Genomic DNA, 24,131 nt, shown 5'->3' with positions numbered 1-24,131 from the left:
GATGATCAGGCTAAAAAATCGCGCTAGCCTCCATTCGCCTCGGACCCACGTCTTACACCGAGAGTTTTCACGTACGCACACAAGCGCAATTACTTCGATGACGGGGCCGGGGGCCACCGCTCAGCCGCTCCTGGAAAACGTGTCGGAGACCCCGGTCAGTGGCGCTAATTGCTGGGGCAAGCGCAGCTGCTTGGACTGGATCCACTCGGGATTTCAGATTCAAGTCAGAGGAGAGTCACGTGCAGCCATGCAGGCTTGCCTGGCTTTTAACCCGCCATCACCACAGCACCAGTACTGTTATTACTATTACATCGCTACAATACACAATTTACCGCTCGCTCCATCGATCACGATCACTCTTAGTAGTAGTACATGCGTACACCGTAAAATGTTGGAACCAGCGTAGCAAGAAAGAACACAAGACAATGCAAGCCTGCGGTGCAGGACCAGGACGGTACACGAGATGCCAAGGAATTTATGGGACCAAATGAACTAACCAAAACAAGACCGGGACCGTAGCTCTCGAGTCTCGACCGGCCGCCCGCCCGGCCGGAGCCTCTAGGGTACGTGCCGCCGTCGAGGAGTGTTGTGGTAATCAGCGGCTTATCTAGTCGACGATCTAGGGGTTGTAGAGGCGGCCGGCGCAGCGGCACTTCCACCCCAGCGGCTTGTAGTTGGAGTACTGCACGTTGGCCGCGGCCTCGTCGACGGCGGCAGAGGAGCCGCGGGACGCCGTGGATGGGCCGCCAGACCCCATCGGGAGCGTCGTGGTCACCTGCACCGGCTTGCAGGGGTTGCACGCGTTGCACCGGTTGTGGCAGCTCGGCGGCGTCGACCCCAGCCGCGACTTGTCCTCCGCCAAGTTCTGCGCATGAACATCACCGTCAGTGCGGTTTAGTTAGTTAGAGCCACGTAAATTAATGGAGCTACAAGTCGGAGACGGTGACGCTGTGCGTACCTGAAAAGCGGAGAGCATCGGCGGCGGGGGGCGGCTGAACGTCGTCGCAGCTCCGAGGAGGAAGCTGAGAAGCATGGCCGCCAGGAACGCCCGAAGAGGAGATGAGCTCATGGCCATCCGACCATCTCGGTCGTTACAGCCACAGATTATGTGCCGGCGACGGTGAGAGTGAGGCTAAAGAGAAGAGAAGCTTCGAGCCTGGGGTGAGGCAGAGGCAGAGGTGGAAGAGGAAGCTAGCTTGCAGCTTGCCTTGTGTGTAGGTTCTTCGATCAGAGTGGCCAGAGCTACGGATACAGCCTAGGGGAAACCTAGCTACTTTCTTGGAGCTAAACTGCTAAGGCTAGTGCAGATGGCCGGGCAGTGATGGTGCCGCTGGATCAGACATCAGAGGGTAAAAGAAGGTGGTCAGTGGCCTATGAGGAGCGAAGTTGCAAATGGGATGAGAGCTAGGAAAGAGACGAGACGGGCGTATATGTATGGGAAGGGAGACTGAGATGCCGCTGCAGAATGGAGCCATGGAGGAGGTCGCAAGAGACAGAGATGGTGACCACCCCTCGCTGCCACATGTAACATTGTACACGTACGTACCACTCCACTCGGTGCAAACCCACGGTTTGTAGTGTCACCCTCCCTAGATTGAAGGAATTTAACGGTATTTTCTTTAGAAAACCATTTACTGTAAATCATAGGATTGGCGTCACCAAATTTATATGCTGTCTTTTCCATAGGAATATGAACATGAACTCAAATCTCATTTTGTTTTTCTTTGAGAAGTCCAATACACTCTACCTCTCTCTACTCTCTCTCTCCTCAATCCTCTAAATTTTTTGTGTTTTTTTCTCGTGGGCCATCCAAAGGCACCCATTGCAGAATTCCTGTGTTCTGTAATCCTATAGGGATTTTGTGGTAGGCGGCATCCGAATCCTATGATTTTCCTTTCTATATTTTCAGAATACTATAATCCGAAGTGGCCCTACAATGTGTTAGAGCATACACGGTTCATAGTCGAATTTCAACATGGCGAAGAAATTGGTCCCCAAACTTTTCAAGGGTCCTTGGATTCAAATGGATTTCATAGAATTTTGGAGTATTTGAATCCTTAAGAACTTTTCTATGGTTATCATTTGATTCACATGATTAGAATCTTCGAAAAAATTCATAGGATTCATTGTACTATATTTTGGAGGAAAATTTTCATGCGCTCAAACCTCTTGGCGAAATTCATTTGTTTTTTCTGTGCTGCCAAACATTCATCCATCCCAATTTTTCTAATCTTGTAATCTTGGAGGATACAATAGTACACCGTACACTATTTTTAGTATTTTTTTACAGTTTTGTTAAATCTCAGTCGATTAAGACTTCGTTATCTCTCAGTCGACGCTATATTCGTGAGATCTTACATTGGGTTATGTGCAAAAAATCATGTTTTCTTACATGTTATATCACTTGATTGAGACTGGTTTAGTCTCCGACTGAACCCACACCATATAAACTTGTGTACTCAAATACGGTGGTCATATCCATTATCGCATGCGCAATTAAAGCGTGAGTGTGACAGATAATCAGGGCCGGCGCTTTAATTTATTGGATGAAAAGGATCTGGGTGGCGCCACAACAATCGCTATCATGTTGGGAAACATGGCCGGGTTTGACGCCGCCCTTGACTGGCCCGCATACGTGTCACAATGAATGGGCAAGGGCACCCTACAAGCTACAACTGGTGATAGCGAAGGATCGGCGGGCACATCGCTTGTGGTTTCATGAGAGCACGCCAATGCAGGCTAGATTAGCTGTGGCAGACAGGGATCGGGCCGAGACGTCCTCCGGCCGTGAAGCCGAGACGTCCTCCGGCCGTGAAGCGATAGGGCGTCGGGGTGAAAACAGCTCACGTCCACGCGTGGTCCAAGCGCTCCGTGGCAGCGAAACCGAAGCACGGTGACGACGACGTTGCACGAAACCGTGGCCGATCGGCTTTTCGTTTACTCCTCAACGTAGGTTCATCCATTCAAGTGTAGGTGATGTACTGATGTAGTCCATTCTCCATGCAGTATCATCACTGCTGGTGCTGTCCTGGTCAAAGCGTCGTGCTGCTGGTGGTGTAGGCCTGTAGATGTCTGTATCTGTATGCATGCACCAGGACTTCATGATCCGGCAGTCTCTCCCATTGGCGGCTACTCCTATGTATCACCAGCTGTAGACGGTCAAACAAGTAAACAGCCGTGGCAGTGGCGCGCATAGTTCTTCGTGTAGGCTGGCTGGCACGCAGTGAGGAAGATCCCGGTAGCAGAGAGCCTGCCGAGAGCTGGAAAGCGTGGCAGAAACGAAGGAAAAAGGCGTCCCAGTCAACGTAAGTAGTACAAGCCGCCGTAGCTCCGATCCATGACGGCTCATGCGTACCGGGCAATGTGCATGCAGGCCGTCGCCAGAAGACTGGCACGGGGTCGACGCGTCGGGCTGCTTTGACCCATGCGCTCGTAGTGGTCGCTACGTACGGCCGCAACAGTTCGCGGCAGCGGCTCGTGGCCTCGTGCAAGTGCCCGATGGGGTTTGCTCCTGTGTTGAAGCGGCCGCACGCGGGGTGAGCGTGGCAGGCCATAACGGTGGTGGTTGGTTGGTCGGGTATCGGTGCTGTCGGAGACGGCGAGCACGGTCGTGAAATGGCATTAACTTTGGTTCCTATCCCTCGCACGGCGTTTCACTGTTCGTTGTTCAGTGGATCCTGTCGAGAGTTGGATTCGATCCGCCAAGGCGTTGTGCCTGGACAAGTCATCGGTGATTAAGGCGCGACGCTGCAATGCAGTTTTTTCCTATCTTTTTTGAACGGGGCAACGTAGTTTCAAAAATAAATATAAGACCGGACATTGTCATCATTTTACTTTGTCAGCCAATTTGGGATGGTGATGCCTGCATGATCATAACCAAACATACCGCACAAGGTATACAAATTAAATTGATGAAATTGACCTTGTACAGCGAAGGCACAGATGAAGGCAGCGCCCTAAAGTTCGAGGTTATCCTCCAAAGGTCGCAGGGAACTCGCGAGTGAGCTGCATTTAGGTCATCTACAGGCGGACGTCTCAAATCCATCTTAAACGTTCGGGTGTACAGTTCGGTCACTGAACAGTCACAAAAATGCGATCCACGCGATCTTCTTAAACGGGCCTCAAACACCCAGACTTACCGGCACCCCTCATATCCAACCCAAATACGGGCCGGATATGGTGGCACCCGGACGCGTCTGCCATGTCGGACTGACGATGGGGTCCCACAGGAAAACACTCTGAAACCCGGCGGCTTGAAACTCGTCTCCTCCGTTAGACCGATGGCGCCGCTCCGACCGGCCGTGTAGGGAGTAGCCCGGCTATTTAAGCCGACCGCTGGCACCGAAACCCTACTCGTCCACATTTCCCCCTTCTCATCCGCCGCCACCGTCACTTTCCATTCGTCGTCCGCCACCACTAGTAGCCATGCCCCCACGCCGCCGGGTAAGGAGCTACCCATATCTAATGCCAGGGCGCCGACTGCAGCTCCTGGAGCAGATCCGGCAAGGCGCGAAGCCCGAATCACCGGCGGGCTATCTCCAGACGCGATGGATCCGGAGGAGGACTTAGAAGAGGAGGGGGGTGAGGTTGAGGACGAGGAGGATGAGGAGCCGGAGGAGGATGTGAGGGACGCAGATCTGTAGGCATAGCAGTAGGCGATCCCCGATTCCCTCCGCTTGGAGTCGGATGCGGAGGCTGAGGGAGTCCTAGATTAGTGGGTCCTCGGACAGCCGGACTATATGCTTATGCCAGACTGTTGGACTATGAAGATACAAGATTGAAGACTTCGTCCCGTGTCCGGATGGTACTCTCCTTTGCGTGGAAGGCAAGCTTGGCAATTTGGATATGTAGATTCCCTTCTCTGTAACCGACTCTGTGTAACCCTAGCCCCCTCCGGTGTCTATATAAACCGGAGGGTTTAGTCCGTAGGACAACAACAATCATAATCATAGGCTAGCTTCTAGGGTTTAGCCTCTACGATCTCGTGGTAGATAAACTCTTGTAATACTCATATGATCAAGATCAATCAAGCAGGAAGTAGGGTATTACCTCCATCTAGAGGGCCCGAACCTGGGTAAACATTGTGTCCCCTGCCTCCTATTACCATTAGCCTTAGACGCACAGTTCGGGACCCCCTACCCGAGATCCGCCGGTTTTGACACCGACATTGGTGCTTTCATTGAGAGTTCCACCGTGTCGTCACCATAAAGCTTGATGGCTTCTTCAATCGTCTACAATGATGCGATCCAGGGTGAGGTTTTTCTCCCCGGACAGACCTTCGTATTCGGCGGCTTCGCACTACAGCCAACTCGCTTGGCCATCTGGAGCAGATCGATAGCTATGCCCCTGGCCATCAGGTCAGGTTTGGAAGCCTGAACTACACTGTCGACATCCGCAGAGACTTGATCTTTGACGGATTCGAGCCCATGACAGGTTCGCCCTACAGCCGCGATGAGCATGACTTAGATCTGCCATCGGACGGCGATCAGGAGATCACACCTGCAGCTGCCCCGGCTTTAAATCCGGAGCAGATTGTGCCATCCGAGGACGGGTGGATGGACCCCGCCACGGAGGCCGCACACTCAGCGGTGATAGAGCCGAACACCGATCTCACTTCTAAGGAGGTCTGTGTCATCGGACCCTCGGACTCGTCTCCGGCCATAGGCTCCGAGCCGCGTGCGTCCGTGCCCATCGTACCTGACTGGGCACCGATCATGGAGTTTAGCTCCACGGATATCTTTCAGCACTCGCCCTTGGGTGATGTGCTAAACTCATTAAGATCTCTCTCTCTCTGTCGGGAGACTCTTGGCCGAACTATGTCCGGCTTGGGTGGGAAGCGGACGACGAAGGAATTCGTTACCTACCCACCACCCACTTAATAGCCACTGTCAACGACTTAACCGACATGCTTGATTTCGACTCCGAAGACATCGACTGTATGGATGATGATGCCGGAGAAGAATAGGAACCACTGTCCACAGGGCGCTGGACTGCCACCTCATCATATGATATATATATGGTGGATACACCCAAAGAAAACAATGGCGAGGAAAAAAAGGATGCAACGGAAGGTAACCCTCTCGAGAAGCAACCTAAGCGCCGACGTCAGCGGCACCGCTCTAAACCCCGCCATAGCAAAAATAGTGATACCGGCACAAGAGACAATAGCACTCCGGATGATGCCGAAGACGAAAACAATCCCGCCCAGCCAAGCTTCGTGCATGCCGGACGGGAGGATGGGCAAGCTAGCCCTGATGAATAGGTAATGGTTGGAGACCCGGAGGATGACAATTACATGCCCCTCTCCCAAGACGAGGTGAGCCTCGGCGACGAGGAATTTATCGTGCCTGAGGATCCCGACGAGCAGGAGCGCTTCAAGGACCAGCTTATAGCCGCTGCAAAGAGCCTGAAGAAAAAACAGTAGCAACTTCAAGCTGATCAAGATCTGCTTACTGACAGATGGACTGAGGTCCTGGCAGCCGAGGAATACGGACTCGAGCGCCCAACCAAAAGTTAGCCGAGGCGCAGGTTGTTACCTCAATTCGAGGATGAGGCCCTATAGCCTATACTACCAGCGCAGGATGCGGCTGATCGGCCACCTCGTGGCCGAGACAAAGCGACGTATCAGCCCGAACACCAGCCCGCACCCCGTCGCCAAACAAATAAAAACACGAAGGCTCGGGTCTATGCGCATGACCTGTGAGACGAATTAAAAAACAAAGCAGGACAGTCAAGATCGATCTACGGATCATGGGGGCGCGCCCCCACACGTGACAATGACCGCCACACTGGATATACTAAATACAAATCCGTCCGGGCCGAATACAGCAGATCAGACTCATCTGAATGCGTTGCGATGTAGCCCGGCACAGAGGCACCGCACGCCCCCTATGCTTCACTGACGAAGTAATGGAGGATGAGTTCCCAGAAGGGTTTAAACCCGTAAACATCGAACCATATGATGGGACAACAGACCCCGCGGTATGGATTGAAGATTTCCTTCTCCACATTCACATGGCCCGCGACGATGATCTACATGCCATCAAATACCTCCCACTAAAGCTCAAGGGACCGGCTTGGCATTGGCTGAATAGTCTGCCGGCAAACCCCATTGGAGTTGGGAGAACCTGGAAGACGCATTCCTTGACAACTTCCAGGGCACTTATGTGCGCCCACCGGATGCTGATGACTTAAGTCACATAACCCAACAGCCCGGAGAGTCAGCCAAGAAATTCTGGACTCGATTCTTAACTAAAAAGAACCAAATTGTCGATTGACCGGATGCGGAAGCCCTAGCGGCCTTTAAGCATAACATCCGTGACGAGTGGCTCGCCCGACACCTTGGCCAAGAAAAGCCGAAATCCATGGCAGCCCTTACGACACTCATGACCCGCTTTTGTGCGAGCGAGGACAGCTGGCTAGCTCGTAGGAACATCGTCTCAAGCAAGCCTGGGACTTCTGAACCAAGAGATAACAACGGCAAGCCCCGATGCAGCAAACACAAGCGTCCTAATAATGGCGACAACGCCAAAGACACGACCGTCAATGCCGATTCAGCAGCTCTAATACCGGTCAAAGGAAGAAACAATTCAAAAGAAACAGCCTAGGCACGTCCAGTCTTGACCGTATACTCGATTTTCCATGCCAAATTCACGACACCCTAGGAACACCAGCCAATCACACCAACAGAGATGTTGGGTCTTCAAACAAGCCGACAGGTCAGGTGCCGATAATAAGGAGAAGGGGTCGCAGAGCGATGACGACGACGAGGAGCCCCGACCACCGAACATAGGAGGGTAAAAGAAGTTTCCCCCGCAAATCAAAATGGTGAACATGATAAATGCCACCCATATTCCCAAGCGGGAGTGGAGGCACACAGTTAGGGATGTCAACGCAATGGAGCCAGTCGCCCCAAAATATAAGCTATGGTCGTCCGACCCGATAACCTTTGACCGTACGGATCGTCCGGCCAATACCAGTTAGGGCAACTCAGCCGCACTAATCCTTGACCCAATAATTGATGGATTCCACCTCACACGAGTCCTTATGGACAGAGGCAGCAGCCTGAACCTGCTTTATCAGGATACAGTGTGCAAGATGGGTGTTGGGGATATAACTACTAGGTGTAAACCGCCCAGGAGGGGCAGGATTACACTCACAAGGAGTCCTGCATAAAGAACCCTTGAAGACGAAGTACATGGTGCTTTAACTATGGAAGCTTAGAGGCCCAGATCCCAATGGCGGATTAGGGCCCATAGTAGTAAACCGCCATACATGTGTAACTTGTATTGTAAGTTAGGGAAAGGAAGAAACTGAGCCGGACACTTGTATGAGCTGGCCTCGGGATTCTGTAGACCAGCCGGGCGTCAACCTATGTATATAAAGGGACGACCCGGCGGCGGTTCAGGGACAAGAAACAACAACTTGAGAGATAGGTAAAGCGGATTCGCTCCCTGCTCATCGAGATCAATCAATCCCACAACAACTGGATCGTAGCCTTTTACCTTCACCGCAAGGGGCCGAACCAGTATAAACTCCCCGTGTCCTTTGTTTTGGTTTAACCCCTTCAAGCTAATCTCGTTGCGATGGCTCCACGACTAAGTCCTTTCGTTAGGACATTTGACGTGATAATTCCACGACAGTTGGCGCCCACCGTGGGGCTATCGCACTATGGTTTCGAGTTCTTGAAGGGCAGCTTCGAGGGACTCAAGGGATACGTGGTTGGCCGGATGACCAAGAGTCGTCGCGGCAAGCTCTACATCGACAACGCAGGCTGGGGCCCCGAGGCCGGCTCAATTGAGCACGGGTACCGGGTCCCCTTGGGAGGAATTCATGTCTTCATCGGCAAGATCGGCGAATCGGGTCCTGAGCCGGACATCTGCACCGACCTCGTCGAGACGGCTCAGCGTGCAAGCCCTGCCCGGGTTCAGCCTGCCATGAAGCGGGCGTTCGTAGGATTCATCCACGGTACCGAATCTGAACCAGTATCTGATGGTGAGACGGCTATCTACTCCGACGGCGGATCATCTATCGGAGAGACTGAGTCGTTGTATCAAGTTGAGGGTGGCCTGGTTGGGGGTTATTCCGATGGCAGTGGTATCCCGGACTCCTTTGAACCACCAAACCGGGTTGCAATCTTCATGGCTGGTACACAGCTCGCATCTCAATCTTCAACAACGGCGATGATGATTTCCGAATCGGCAGCCGGGGTAGGAGGCCCCGTGCGCCGGCCGGCTCAAGTTCTGTCCTGTTTGTTGGATGCCTGGACGACATTGCTGACTACATCAGTTACCCCAGCAACTCAAGATCACCATAATGCGGAGGTTGCAAAGCTGCGGGATCAGATAACTCAGGCCAAGGAGGATTTGGTAGCTGAGGAAACCAGGATGGCTGAGGAACGGGCCGCTTTAGATGCCCAGTCATAGAGGATCCAGGCCGAAAATTACCGACTCCTGTTAGATCAAAATGCTTCAAATGACGTACTGAGGAGAAGGCATCAGTCTTTCCTACCGACGGATTACAATGCAATGAATCTCTTCAATACGCCGGGAGCAGGAACTAGCAACCCGGCAGCGGTAAACCGGACTACAGCGCCTAGGACCGGAGTGCCGGATCAACCACGGGTGATGGGCCCTCCTCAATGAACAGATAACCTGCCGTAGTACATGACACCCCCACTGGGTCACTTCTCCACCCCTTTGGACAACATGATTGCTGCGGCATCTTGATTGGCAGCTATTCCAATGGAGGGTGAGTCACCAGCAGCAGTTGAGATGCGGCGGGCCAGGGATCTTCTTCAGACTGCCATGGTGCAGCAGCAGGCTTATTCATACAGCCGAGACATGATTCACTCAACCCCTCGCCCGAGCAAGAGCTACAACAGGCACATGAATGAACCGGCTATATCAAGCAGTGCGCGGAACCATGACGCCCCTCGAGGGCCTAATCCAGCGTGTGGTGGTGCAAATGCTCAGGGCGTGGTGGATATGGCAGAGCACGAAGGGAGGCAGCATTAGCGGCACAGTACGCGGGTCATCATCAACCCGCCCCGGTTCAGCCAGCGGCGTCAGTAGAATGAGGACTTGCTTTCAGCTCCTGGGGAGTGCCGTGTCTCACCCCGGCTCTGCGCAATGTGTAGTTACCCAAGGATTTCAAGGGCCCGCATAAGGTGCCTAACTACACCGCTGATTTACCCCCCGAGTCATGGGTTGAGAGCTACGAGATGACTATGGAGATGCTGGAAGTGGATGAAGCGGCATGTGCACAATACTTCACCATGATGTTGGAAGGAACATCTCGCACTTGGTTAAAGAGCCTGCCCGCTAACTCCATCGGGTCATGGGACCAATTGAAGGCCCGGTTTGTAGTGAACTTCAAGGATACGTGCAAACAACCCATGTCCATTGTGTTGGAAATATGCCCTAGAGGCAATAATAAATTAGTTATTATTATATTTCCTTGTTCATGATAATCGTTTGTTATCCATGCTATAATTGTATTGATAGGAAACTCAGATACATGTGTGGGTACATAGACAACACCATGTCCCTAGTAAGCCTCTAGTTGACTAGCTCGTTGATCAATAGATGGTTACGGTTTCCTGACCATGGACATTGGATGTCATTGATAACGGGATCACATCATTAGGAGAATGATGTGATGGACAAGACCCAATCCTAAGCATAGCACAAGATCGTGTAGTTCGTTTTGCTAGAGCTTTTTCAATGTCAAGTATCTCTTCCTTAGACCATGAGATCGTGTAACTCCCGGATACCGTAAGAGTGCTTTGGGTGTATCAAACGTCACAACGTAACTGGGTGACTATAAAGGTGCACTACAGGCATCTCCGAAAGTGTCTGTTGGGTTGACACGGATCGAGACTGGGATTTGTCACTCCGTATGACGGAGAGGTATCTCTGGGCCCACTCGGTAATGCATCATCATAATGAGCTCAAAGTGACCAAGTGGTTGGTCACGGGATCATGCATTACGGTACGAGTAAAGTGACTTGCCGGTAACGAGACCGAACGAGGTATTGGGATACCGACGATCGAGTCTCGGGCAAGTAACGTACCGATTGACAAAGGGAATTGCATACGGGGTTGATCGAATCCTCGACATCGTGGTTCATCCGATGAAATCATCGTGGAACATGTGGGAGCCAACATGGGTATCCAGATCCCGCTGTTGGTTATTGCCCGAGAGCCGTCTCGGTCATGTCTGATGTCTCCCGAACCCGTAGGGTCTACACACTTAAGGTTCGGTGACGCTAGGGTTGTATGAATATGAGTATGCAGCAAACCGAATGTTGTTCGGAGTCCCGGATGAGATCCCGGACGTCACAAGGAGTTCCGGAATGGTCCGGAGGTAAAGATTTATATATAGGAAGTCTTATTTTGGTCGCCGGAAAAGTTTCGCACTTTATCGGTATTGTACCGGGAGTGCCGAAAGGGGTCCGGGGGTCCACCGGGGGGGTCCACCTGCCCCGGGGGGCCACATGGGCTGTAGGGGGTGCGCCTTGGTCCATATGGGCCAAGGGCACCAGCCCCAAGAGGCCCATGCACCAAGGAGACTTGGAGAGGGGAGAGTCCAAAGAGGGGAAGGCACCTTCGAGGTGCCTTGGGGAGGATGGACTCCTCCCCCCCTCTTGGCCGCACCCCTTCCTTGGAGGAAGGGGCAAGGCTGTGCCCTCCCCCCTCTCTTGCGCCTATATAAAGGGAGGGGAGGGAGGGGTGGCCGCACCCATAAGCCCTAGCGCCTCCCTCCTCCCTGCAACACCTCCTCCTCCTCCCGTAGTTGCTTAGCGAAGCCCTGCCGGAGTTCTGCTGCATCCACCACCATGCCGTCGTGCTGCTGGATCTTCATCAACCTCTCCTTCCCCCTTGCTGGATCAAGGAGGAGATGTCATCCTCTCCGTACGTGTGTTGAATGCGGAGGTGCTGTCCGTTCGGCACTAGGTCATCGGTGATATGAATCACGGCGAGTATGACCCCATCAACCCCGTTCCATTGAACGCTTTCGCTTAGCGATCTACAAGGGTATGTAGATGCACTCTCCTTCCCCTCGTTGCTGGTTTCTCCATAGATAGATCTTGGTGACACGTAGGAAAATTTTGAATTTCTGCTACGTTCCCCAACAGTGGCATCATGAGCTAGGTCTATTGCGTAGATTCTTTGCACGAGTAGAACACAAAGTAGTTGTGGGCGTTGATTTTTTTCAATATGCTTACCGTTACTAGTCCAATCTTGTTTCGACGGTATTGTGGGATGAAGCGGCCCGGACCGACCTAACACGTACTCTTACGTGAGACAGGTTCCACCGACTGACATGCACTTGGTGCATAAGGTGGCTAGCGGGTGCCAGTCTCTCCCACTTTAGTCGGAACGGATTCGATGAAAAGGGTCCTTATGAAGGGTAAATAGCAATTGGCATATCACGTTGTGGTTTTGCGTAGGTAAGAAACGTTCTTGCTAGAAACCCATAGCAGCCACGTAAAACATGCAAACAACAATTAGAGGACGTCTAACTTGTTTTTGCAGGGTATGCCATGTGATGTGATATGGCCAAGAAGAATGTGATGAATGATATGTGATGTATGAGATTGATCATGTTCTTGTAATAGGAATCACGACTTGCATGTCGATGAGTATGACAACCGGCAGGAGCCATAGGAGTTGTCTTTATTTATTGTATGACCTGCGTGTCATTGAAAAACGCCATGTAATTACTTTACTTTATTGCTAACTGGTAGCCATAGTAGTAGAAGTAATAAGTTGGCGAGACAACTTCATGGAGACACGATGATGGAGATCATGATGATGGAGATCATGGTGTCATGCCGGTGACGATGATGATCATGGAGCCCCGAAGATGGAGATCAATGGAGCTATATGATATTGGCCATATCATGTCACTACTATATAATTGCATGTGATGTTTATTATGTTTATGCATCTTGTTTACTTAGAACGACGGTAGTAAATAAGATGATCCCTTACAACAATTTCAAGAAGTGTTCTCCCCTAACTGTGCACCGTTGCTAAAGTTCGTCGCTTCTAAGCACCACGTGATGATCGGGTGTGATGGATTCTTACGTTCACATACAACGGGTGTAAGACAGATTTACACACGCGAAACACTTAGGGTTAACTTGACGAGCCTAGCATGTACAGACATGGCCTCGGAACACAGAGACCGAAAGGTCGAGCATGAGTCGTATAGTAGATACGATCAACATGAAGATGTTCACCGATGATGACTAGTCCGTCTCACGTGATGATCAGACACGGCCTAGTTGACTCGGATCATGTAATCACTTAGATGACCAGAGGGATGTCTATCTGAGTGGGAGTTCATAAGATGAACTTAATTATCCTGAACATAGTCAAAAGATCTTTGCAAATTATGTCGTAAGCTCGCGCTTTAGTTCCACTGTTTAGATATGTTCCTAGAGAAAATATAGTTGAAAGTTGATAGTAGCGATTATGCGATCAGTAGAAAGCTTATGTCCTTAATGCACCGCTCAGTGTGCTGAACCCCAAACGTTGTTTGTCGATGTTGCCAACGTCGGACATACACGTTTTGATAACTACGTGATAGTTCAGTTAAATGGTTTAAGTAGAGGCACCAAAGACGTTTTCGAAACATCGCGGAACATATGAGATGTTTCGAGGGCTGAAATTGGGATTTCAGGCTCGTGCCCACGTCAAGAGGTATAAGACCTCCGACGATTTTCTTAGCCTGCAAACTCAGGAGAAAAAGCTCAATCGTTGAGCTTGTGCTCAGATTGTCTGAGTGCAACAATCACTTGAATCGAGTGGGAGTTGATCTTCCAGATGAGATAGTGATGTTTCCCCAAAGTCATTGCCACCAAGCTGCTAGAGCTTCGTGATGAACTATAACATATCAAGGATAGAGATGATGATCCTTGAGGTATTCGCGTTGTTTGACATCGCGAAAGTAGAAATCAAGAAGGAGCATCAATTGTTGATGGTTGGTGAAACCACTAGTTTCAAGAAGGGCAAGGGCAAGAAGGGATACTTCATGAAACGGCAAATCAGCTGCTGCTCTAGTGAAGAAACCCAAGGTTGAACCCAAACCCGAGACTAAGTGCTTCTGTAATAAGGGGAACAACCACTGGAGCAGAATTACCCTAGATACTTGGTAGATGAGAAGGCTGGCAAGGTCGATAGAAGTATATTGGATATACATTATGTTAATGTGTACTTTACTAGTACTCCTAGTAGCACCAGGGTATTAAGATACCGGTTCGGTTGCTAAGTGTTAGTAACTCGAAATAAAAGAGCTACGGAATAAACGGAGACTAGCTAAAGGTGAGCTGACGATATGTGTTGGAAGTGTTTCCAAGGTTGATGTGATCAAGCATCGCACGCTCCCTCTACCATCGAGAATTTGGTGTTTGCGTTGAGCATAGACATGATTGGATTATGTCTGTTGCAATACGGTTATTCATTTAAGGAGAATAATGGTTACTCTATTTATTTGAATAATACCTTCAGTGGTCTTGCACCTAAAGGAATGGTTTATTGAATCTCGATCGTAGTGATACACATTTTCATGCCAAAAGATATAAGATAGTAATGATAGTACCACTTACTTGTGGCACTGCCATGTAAGTCATATTGGTATAAAACGCATGAAGAAGCTCCATGTTGATGGATCTTTGGACTCACTCGTTTTTGAAAAGTTTGAGACATGCGAACCATGTCTATTGGTGTATACGCATGAAGAAACTCCATGCAGATGGATCGTTTGGACTCACTTGATTTTGAATCACTTGAGATATGCAAATCTTACCACATGGGCAATATGACTGAAAAGCCTCGTTTTCAGTAAGATGGAACAAGATAGCAACTTGTTGGAAGTAACACATTTTGATGTGAGCAGTCCAATGAGTGCTGAGGCATGCAGTGAATATCATTATGTTCTTACTTCACAGATGATTCAAGTAGATGTTGAGTATATTTACTTGATGAAACACAAGTCTGAATTATTGAATGGTTCAAGTAATTTCAGAGTGAAGTTGAAGATCATTGTGACAAGAGGATAAAATGTGTTTGATATGATCATAGAGATGAGTATCTGAGTTACAAGCTTTGGCACGCAATTAAGACATTGTGGAAATTGTTTCACAATTAATACCGCCTGGAACACCATAGTGTGATGGTGTGTCCGAACATCATAGTTGCACCCTATTGGATATGGTGCGTACCATGGTGTCTCTTATCGAATTACCACTATCGTTTATGGGTTAGGCATTAGAGACAACCACATTCACTTTAAATAGGGCACCACGTAATTCCGTTGAGACGACACCGTTTGAATTATGGTTTGGAGAAACCTAAGTTGTCATTTCTTAAAAGTTTGGGGCTGCGACGCTTATGTGAAAAAGTTTCAGGTTGATAAGCTCGAACCCAAAGTGGATAAAATGCATCTTCATAGGACACCCAAAACAGTTGGGTATACCTCCTAATTCAGATCCGAAAGCAATAGGGTTTGTTTCTTGAATCGGGTCCTTTCTCGAGGAAAAGTTTGTCTCGAAAAGTTGAGTGGGAGGATGGTGGAGACTTGATGAGGTTATTGAACCGTCACTTCAACTAGTGTGCAGCAGGGCACAGGAAGTTGTTCCTGTGGCACCTACACCAATTGAAGTAGAAGCTTATGATAGTGATCATAAAGTTTCGGATCAAGTCACTATCGTACCTCGTAGGGTGACAAGGATGCGTACTGCTTCAGAGTGGTACAGTGATCCTGTCTTGAAGGTCATGTTGCTAGACAACAATGAACCTACGAGCTATGGAGAAGCGATGGTGGGCCCAAATTCCGACAAATGGTTAGAAACCATCAAATCCGAGATAGGATCCATGTATCAGAACAAAGCATGGACTTTGGTGGACTTGCCCGATAATCGGCAAGCCATTGAGATAAATGGATCTTTAAGAAGAAGACGGACATGGACAGTAATGTCACCGTCTATGAAGCTCGACTTGTGGCGAAGAGTTTTTCACAAGTTCAAGGAGTTGACTACGATGAGATTTTCTCATCCGTAGCGATGCTTAAAGTCCGTCGGAATCATGTTAGCATTAGCTGCATTTATGAAATCTGGCAGATGGATGTCAAAACGAGTTTCCTTACCAGTTTTCGTAAGGAAAGGTTGTATGTGATACAATCAGAAAGGTTTTGTCGATCCTAAGGATGCTAACAGGTATGCTAGCTCCAGCAATCCTTCCATGGACTGGAGTAAGCATCTCGGAGTTGGAATATGCACTTTGATAAGATGATCAAAGATTTTGGGTTTATACAAAGTTTATGAGAAACTTGTATTTCCAAAGAAGTGAGTGGGAGCACTATAGAATTTCTGATAAGTATATGTTGTTGACATATTGTTGATCAGAAATGATGTAGAATTTCTGGAAAGCATATAGGGTTATTTGAAAGGTGTTTTCAATAGAAAACCTGGATTAAGCTACTTGAACATTGAGCATCAAGATCTATGAGGATAGATCAAAAATGCTTAATGGTACTTTCAAATGAGCATATACCTTGACATGATCTTGAAGGTGTTCAAGATGGATCAGTCATAGAAGGAGTTCTTGCCTGAGATGTAAGGTATGAAGTTCAGACTTAAAGCTCGACCACGGCAGAAGAGAGAGAAAGGACGAATGTCGTCCCCTATGCTTCAGACGTAGGCTCTATAGTATGCTATGCTGTGTACCGCACCGGAAGTGTGCCTTGCCATGAGTCAGTCAAGGGGTACAAGAATGATCCAGGAATGGATCATTAGACAGCGGTCAAAATTGTCCTTATAACAAATAAGGACATGTTTCTCGATTATGGAGGTGATAAAGAGTTCGGCGTAAAGGGTTACGTCGATGCAAGCTTTAACACCTATCCGAGTGACTCTGAGTAGCAAACCGGATACGTATAGTGGAGTAACCATTTGGAATAGCTCCAAGTGGAGCGTGGAAGCAGCATTTACAATATGACATAGAGATTTGCGAAGTACACACGGATCTGAATGTTGCAGACCCGTTGACTAAAACCTCTCTCACAAGCAGAACATGATCAAACCCCAGAACTCATTGAGTCTTAATCACATGATGATGTGAACTAGTTTAATGACACTAGTAAACTCTTTGGATGTTGGTCACATGGCGATGTGACCTGTCAGTGTTAATCACATGGCGATGTGAACTAGATTATTGACTCTAGTGCAAGTGGGAGACTGTTGGAAATATGCCCTAGAGGCAATAATAAATTAGTTATTATTATATTTCCTTGTTCATGATAATCGTTTGTTATCCATGCTATAATTGTATTGATAGGAAACTCAGATACATGTGTGGGTACATAGACAACACCATGTCCCTAGTAAGCCTCTAGTTGACTAGCTCATTGATCAATAGATGGTTACAGTTTCCTGACCATGGACATTGGATGTCATTGATAACGGGATCACATCATTAGGAGAATGATGTGATGGACAAGACCCAATCCTAAGCATAGCACAAGATCGTGTAGTTCGTTTTGCTAGAGCTTTTTCAATGTCAAGTATCTCTTCCTTAGACCATGAGATCGTGTAACTCCCGGATACCGTAAGAGTGCTTTGGGTGTATCAAACGTCACAACGTAACTGGGTGACTATAAAGGTGCACTACAGGCATCTTCGAAAGTGTCTGTTGGGTTGACACAGATCGAGACTGGGATTTGTCACTCCGTATGACGGAGAGGTATCTCTGGGCCCACTCGATAATGCATCATCATAATGAGCTCAAAGTGACCAAGTGGTTGGTCACGAGATCATGCATTACGGTACGAGTAAAGTGACTTGCCGGTAACGAGACCGAATGAGGTATTGGGATACCGATGATCGAGTCTCAGGCAAGTAACGTACCGATTGACAAAGGGAATTGCATATGGGGTTGATCGAATCCTCGACATCGTGGTTCATCCGATGAAATCATCGTGGAACATGTGGGAGCCAACATGGGTATCCAGATCCCGCTGTTGGTTATTGCTCGAGAGCCGTCTCGGTCATGTCTGCATGTCTCCCGAACCCGTAGGGTCTACACACTTAAGGTTCGGTGACGCTAGGGTTGTATGAATATGAGTATGCAGCAAACTGAATGTTGTTCGGAGTCCCGGATGAGATCTCGGACGTCACGAGGAGTTCCGGAATGGTCCGGAGGTAAAGATTTATATATAGGAAGTCTTATTTTGGTCGCCGGAAAAGTTTCGCACTTTATCGGTATTGTACCGGGAGTGCCGAAAGGGGTCCGGGGGTCCACCGGGGGGGTCCACCTGCCCCGGGGGGCCACATGGGCTGTAGGGGGTGCGCCTTGGTCCATATGGGCCAAGGGCACCAGCCCCAAGAGGCCCATGCGCCAAGGAGACTTGGAGAGGGGAGAGTCCAAAGAGGGGAAGGCACCTCCGAGGTGCCTTGGGGAGGATGGACTCCTCCCCCCTCTTGGCCGCACCCCTTCCTTGGAGGAAGGGGCAAGGCTACGCCCTCCCCCCTCTCTTGCGCCTATATAAAGGGAGGGGAGGGAGGGGTGGCCGCACCCATAAGCCCTGGCGCCTCCCTCCTCCCTGCAACACCTCCTCCTCCTCCCGTAGTTGCTTAGCGAAGCCCTGCCGGAGTTCTGATGCATCCACCACCACGCCGTCGTGCTGCTGGATCTTCATCAACCTCTCCTTCCCCCTTGCTGGATCAATAAGGAGGAGATGTCATCCGCTCCGTACGTGTGTTGAACGCGGAGGTGCTGTCCGTTCGGCACTAGGTCATCGGTGATATGAATCACGGCGAGTACGACTCCATCAACCCCATTCCATTGAACGCTTCCGCTTAGCGATCTACAAGGGTATGTAGATGCACTCTCCTTCCCCTCGTTGCTGGTTTCTCCATAGATAGATCTTGGTGACACGTAGGAAATTTTTTAATTTCTGCTACGTTCCCCAACACATTATGGATCTGGCTGCTTGTGTTCAAGGAGAGAACGAGTCAACAACTCATTGGGTGCGCCGGGTTTTAGAAATTCTGCATTCATCGGACCACATCAATGCTGATACAGCAATCGTAACATTGGAGGGTAATTGCCGGTTTAAGTCGCTAAAGATGAAGTTGGGACAACTCAAGCGCCATTGCAACGATATGGGAACACTCATGGCAGCTCTGGTTAAATATGCTGATTCTGATAATACCAAAGATCCCGATTCTGAAGAAGAGAAAACGGAGAAGGGAAAGAAGAATGCCGGTACAAAAGGACAACATAACCAGGTGAACCATGGGAACAATGGTAAGCGTAAAGCGGATAATTCGAATTTTGTGGCTAACACCAATGTGCAAGGCAATGTGCAGCATCGTAAGGGTAAACCTCCTCAACGCGGTGGAGGCATGAATCTGGAGTGCCTGTTAAACCAGCCCTTCCCAAAGCACGGGACGAAGGAGGTTCTGGCCACACACCTCTTAAAGGATTGCTTCATTATGAAGGAGTTCAAAAATTCTGATCTCTTCCGGTATGATCAGGGTCCATCTGGTGGTTTAGGTCCAGGATTTCACGGGCCGGGGTACGATGGTGGCGGTTCAAACTCTCGATTTCAGAATAATCAGGGCAACCAGAACAACCAAGGTGGTCAAAACCAGCAGAACAATCAGGGGAATCAGCACCAATCAGGTTATCAAAGTCACCCGAAGCAGTTGAATGGTGGGTCGTATCATGTTTTGACCACTAGCTTGTGCAAGCGCGATCAGAAGCTTCACAAGAGGGCAGTTAATGCTGTTGAACCGGTAGTGCCCCATTACTTGTGTTGGTCCGAGCAGCCCATTGTGTGGAGCAAAGAGGATCATCCGCCCCGGGTTGATAATCCGGGTCATCTGGCTTTAGTGGTGGCACCTCAGGTGGGGGGTTATAAATTCACCAAGGTACTCATGGATGGAGGGAGCAGCATCAACATCGTGTATTATGAAACCTTCCATCGCATGGGATTGACGAATAAGAATCTTAAACCGTCGAACACCTTTTTTTCACAGTGTAGTACCAGGTAAATCGGCATATCCAGTTGGCAAGATAGCTTTGGAGGTTGTGTTTGGGGATGAGCATGATTCTAGGTCAGAAACTTTGACCTTTGAAGTGGTGAAAATCCAGAGCCCATATCACGCCCTGTTTGGACGGCTGGCTTACGCAAAGTTCATGGCAAGGCCCTGTTATATCTATTTACAGCTCAAAATGCCAGGTCATGAGGGGACCATCACGGTGCACGGGAGTCATAAGATCGCTTTGGACTATGAAGAGGGTGATGCGGCCTATGCTGAGTCAGTTTGTGCAAGAAAAGAGTTGAAGTTCTACAAGGACAATGTTGATCCGGCAGATATGACTCCTCTGAAAAAACCCACCACAGAGCATGACCTGACCCTGAAGTTTAAACCGGCTGATGAGACTAAATTGGTAGATTTTGTTCCTGGCGATTCATCCAAACAGTTTAGTATCAGTACCACTCTGGATCCGAAATAGGAAAGCGCGCTCATCGAGTTCATCCGTGAGAACTGGAACATCTTTGCATGGAAGCCTTCTGACATGCCTGGTGTACCGAGGGGACTCGCTGAGCACAATCTCAATATTGATCCAAAGTTTAAACCGGTCAAGCAGTTTCTCCGTCGCTTCAATGAAGAACGGCGCAAGGCCATTGGTGAGGAGGTAGCCCGGCTCTTAGCAGCAGGGTTTATAATTGAGTTTTTTCATGCAGAGTGGCTGGCTAATCCGGTACTAGTACTTAAGAAGAATGGAACTTGGCGCATGTGTGTGGATTACACAGACTTGAACAAAGCTTGCCAGGCTGATCCTTTTGCTCTCCCTCATATTGATCAGATCATTGATGCTACGGCGGGTTGTGAGCGTTTGAGTTTTTTAGATGCTTATTCTGGTTATCATCAGATTAAGATGGCAGTTAAGGACCAGGAAAAGACAACCTTCATCACTCCCTTTGGAGCCTTCTTCTATGTATCTATGCCCTTTGAGCTCAAGAGTACCCAAGCAACTTATCAGCGATGTGTACAAAATTGTCTTCATACTCAGATTGGGCGCAATGTTCATGCTTATGTGGACGCCATTGTGGTGAAATCCAGGAAGAAGGAGACATTGATAGATGACCTCAAGGAGACCTTTGACAATCTTCAGGTTTATAAGATGATGCTCAATCCGGACAAGTATGTTTTCGGTGTTCCGGCAAGCAAGCTCTTAGGTTTTTTGGTATCTAACAGGGGCATTGAGGCTAATCCAGAAAAGATCAAAGCTATTACGTCTCTAGCTAAACCGGCGTGCATCAATGATGTTCAACATCTGGCGGGTCGTATTGCTGCTCTCAGTCGATTTATCAGCAGGTTGGAAGAGAAAGCGATCCCTTTGTATCACATGTTGAAGAAGACAGACAATTTTGTCTGGAGTGATGCTGCTAATGCGGCGTTTGAGGACTTAAAGATGCAGTTGGATGAACTGCCGGTTCTTGCTGCTCCAGTCGACAATGAGCCGCTATTGTTATACATGGCTGCCAATGCCCGAGCTGTCAGCATAGCTATTGTGGTGGAGCGCAAGGAGGCTGGGAAGGAATATCCGGCTCAAAGGCCGGTTTATTATATCAGCGAAGTGCTCATTGAGTCAAAGCAAAGATATCCGCATTGGCAGAAGCTGGTGTATGGGGTTTTCATGGCAAGTCGGAAGCTTAAGCAGTACTTTCAGGGCCATCCCATCACAGTGGTCAGTTCCGCTCCTTTGGGGGATATAATCCAGAACAGGGAGGCAACTGGCCGGGTTGCTAAATGGGCTATTGAGCTTGGACCACACGGTTTGAAATATGCGCCTCGTACAGCTATCAAGTCTCAGGCTCTTGTGGATTTCATCAATGACTGGACAGAGTTGCAGGCACCGGAGGACAAACCAGATAGCACATACTGGACTATTCACTTCGATGGGTCCAGGCAATTGGAGGGCTCGGGGGCTGGAGTTGTCCTTACTTCCCCTCGAGGTGATAAAATTCGTTATGTTCTCTGCTTAATGTTTCCTTGTACTAACAATGCAGCTGAGTACGAGGCCTTACTCCATGGTCTTCGAGTGGCTAAGGAAATGAACTTAAGCCGGGTACGATGCTTTGGGGACTCCGATCTAGTGGCTCAACAAGTTTCAGGTACTTGGGATTCCAAGGATCCACTCATGGCGGCTTATCGACGAGAGGTGGATATTGTTGCTGGTTCTTTCAAGGGTTATCAGGTTGAGCACATTGATCAGCGCAAGAATGAAGCAGCAGATGCTTTAAGCCGGTTGGGATCTCAACGTAAACCGGTGCCACCAAATACCTTTCTGGATGTCTTGCATAACCCATCAGTTAAGCTGCCTACAGAGGAGGACCTGGCTATTCCTAATCCGGAGGCACAATTGGTGGCCGATTTACATATTATTCCGGATTGGACGGTTCCATATTTGGCGTATATGAACCGGGGTGAGTTGCCAGAAGATGCAGTTTTGGCAAGGCAGATAATCCGGCGATCCAAGTCCATGGTTATTCACAACGGCGAGTTACACCACTGCAGTGTCTCAGGTGTGTTCCAGTGCTGTGTTTCCCCTGAAGAAGGCCGTGAGATTCTACGTGAGATCCACGAAGGAGACTGTGGTCACCGCGCCGTTTCAAAATCCTTGGTTGCTAAAGCTTTTCGTCATGGCTTCTACTCGCTGACGGCTCATGCTGATGCTGAGGACTTGGTAAAACGGTGCGACGGTTGTTAGAAGTTCTCACGACGAGCTCATGTTCCGGCTCAGGAGCTACGGATGATTCCAATCACTTGGCCGTTTGCTACTTGGGGGCTTGATATGGTAGGGCCTTTTAAGCGATCCAAGGATAAGAAGACCCACTTGTTGGTGGCGGTTGACAAGTTTACTAAATGGTTTGAAGCGGAGCCCGTAAGCAAGTGTGACGCAGCCACGACGGTTCAATTCATCAAGAAGGTGATCTTCCGCTTTGGTTTTCCACACAACATCATCACAGATAATGGCACAAACCTTTCCAAAGGTGAGATGGAGGATTTTTGTCAACGAGAGCACATCCGGCTTGATGTGTCGTTCGTGGCTCACCCACAGTCTAATGGTCAAGCTGAGAGAGCTAATCAAGAAATCTTGAAGGGTATCAAGCCCCGGCTTATGGTTCCTTTGAAACGGACACCGGGTTGTTGGGTGGAAGAGTTGCCATCTGTGTTGTGGAGCATAAACACCACCCAAAATCGATCTACGGGTTATACACCTTTCTTCATGGTTTACGGGGCAGAGGCGGTACTCCCAAGTGATATTCGTCATGACTCGCCCCGGGTTGCCAATTATGTTAGATGAGGCGTTGGCGTTGGCTCGTTTGGCGGTTAGATGAAAAAAGGGACATGGCGTTGGCTCGTTTGGCGGTTTATCAACAAGACCTGCGGCGTTATCACAGCCGCCGGGTTAAAATAAGAACCTTTCAAGAAGGTGACTTAGTGCTCCGGCTCATCCAAGATCAGACCGATATGCACAAGTTATCCCCACCTTGGGAAGGGCCCTTTGTGGTCAGCAAGAATCTGCACAACGGATCATACTACCTGATCGACGTTCAAGAGCACAAAGACTCACGCAAATCGGAGGAGGAGACCCGTCGGCTGTGGAATATAGCTCATCTTCAGCCTTACTACACCTGAGCCATAGGCTCCCATTATGTACATATCTTGACAATGTATATATTCTGATCAAAATAATAAACCGGCATCCTTGCTACAAGCAGGGCCTCTGCCGTTCTTCCATTGTTTACTGGTTACAAGGGGGCTTCTGCTTATAAAGCGACGTCCTATTTGTTCATTAAACCGGCTAACATGCCACAACAAAGCTTGGGAGCTTCACACCCAAGGGGCCAGAGAGAGTATTGTTTCTAAAGCACAACTCAAACATAGGCACCCATTGAGCACAGCTCACAAAGTTACTTGGGGGCTCTTTGTGCAAAGCAACAAAGAGTTTGAAAGGACCCTTGTAATTGGCTATCAAGCCTCAACTTGGAAGCCTGGTTTATTCACCTAAAACCTCGGGTTAACCTGCCTTCATCAAGTAAGC

General features: G+C 49.1%; 1 pseudogene; it reads right to left on the bottom strand.

Moving 5' to 3' along the window:
* Positions 1-277: 277 nt before the first annotated feature.
* LOC123134573 (uncharacterized) lies at positions 278-1,443 on the bottom strand (annotated as a pseudogene).
* Between the last annotated feature and the right edge of the window lie 22,688 nt (positions 1,444-24,131).

This window comes from Triticum aestivum, chromosome 6B (assembly GCF_018294505.1).
Source record: "Triticum aestivum cultivar Chinese Spring chromosome 6B, IWGSC CS RefSeq v2.1, whole genome shotgun sequence".
NCBI lineage: Eukaryota > Viridiplantae > Streptophyta > Magnoliopsida > Poales > Poaceae > Triticum > Triticum aestivum.
This window is presented reverse-complemented; position numbering and strand designations above follow the sequence as displayed.